At 65.4% G+C, this 1,228-nt stretch overlaps 1 protein-coding gene across 1 annotated transcript in view; it reads left to right on the top strand.

The window, feature by feature from the left end:
- Positions 1-1,228, top strand: part of IQSEC1 (IQ motif and Sec7 domain ArfGEF 1) — a gene marked incomplete in the record, with an annotated part of 128,032 nt that overhangs the window by 106,886 nt on the left and 19,918 nt on the right.

The following is a 1,228-nucleotide window of genomic DNA, read 5'->3' as shown; positions in this document are numbered from 1 at the left end:
CCGCCCCCACAGGCCCATGGGGCACAGTGAGGGGGGGGTGGCGGCTGCTGTCCACCCTTGGGGCCTCCCACCCGGAGCCTCTCCTTGCTGGGAGGAGCCTGGTTCTGGTCTTGCAGAGCCCACATGACTCAGTACAGGCTGGCCACTCTGCAGCTGCCCAGGAAGCCATGGGGGCCACTGGGCTCTCAGACCTTTGTCCCGACTGCAGGCCCTGGCCACGTGAGCCAGGCCTCCCTGCACCTTCACGGGGTGACCGCATGGTCTGCCCGTCCCTGCATGCCTGTGCCAGTCGCCCCAGCCATCAGAGACAAAGCGGTGCTGTCCCCACTTAGCAGGGTGCAGCTGAGCACCCCAATCCCAGGAAGCAAACTGCTGTTCTGCCCCCCAGGTCTCCTCTGTTGAAGCTAGGAACCCCAGGGGTGGGCTGACCCACTGCCTCGTGCTTCAGAAAGGGTAGCTGCAGCTCGGAGGAGGGAGGGCCGGGCCCAGCATCACGTGGCCCGTGACTGGCAGGGGTGGGGCCGGCCCGGTCTGCCCCCCCGGCCAGTGCAGCCTCACTGCTCAGCCTGTTTGTTCTGGAGGGGAGGCCTCCAGTGGGCCTCCCACTGCCATTTGTCTGCCCAGCATGGCCCGCCCATGGGCAGCTCCCTCCCTGAAGCCCATGTTTGCTTTCCCCTCTGTCTGTTGAGGTGAATCACCTTCATGTGGTTTGAAAACCAGAGTTAACAATGCAGCAGGTGGACCCTTGGCATTTACCCACCGAATTGAGCACCTGTCCCCACGGCCACCATACATGGGTGCCTGAGAGCGACCGGGGGCCTGTGGCGAGGAGGGCCAAGCCACGGGGAGCACTCAGTGTGGGCAACCCCGCTGCTGGTGGAGCCCTGAGTGCATCCGGCTGTGAACAGCTGCTCACGGGGGTCAGCCACACGACTCGGAAGTCAGGGGTCTGGGGAGCAGATTGGGGGTGAAGGCGTTTGGGCAGTGACGCCCTTCTGGCGGCAGCCGTCTCGGGGCACACACTGTCCACTGTCCACACCCACAGAAAGGAAGCACCCAGCCTCAGTGAGCACGGGTGAGCCAGGGATTTGGGGTGATGAGAGCCAGTGTGCCGTGTCCCCCTCCTGCAGCGCCCTCTGCCCTCTGCATTTCTCTGCTGTGACCCTGACACCACCCTCGAGCAGCGACCCACAGCAGGGCCCCTGCCGGACTGGCGCTGCCACCCCCG

This window comes from Tupaia chinensis, unplaced genomic scaffold (assembly GCF_000334495.1).
Source record: "Tupaia chinensis unplaced genomic scaffold, TupChi_1.0 Scaffold147500_1, whole genome shotgun sequence".
Lineage (NCBI taxonomy): Eukaryota > Metazoa > Chordata > Mammalia > Scandentia > Tupaiidae > Tupaia > Tupaia belangeri.
The sequence above is the reverse complement of the archived record's forward strand: the minus strand, read 5'-3'. Positions and strand labels throughout refer to the sequence as shown.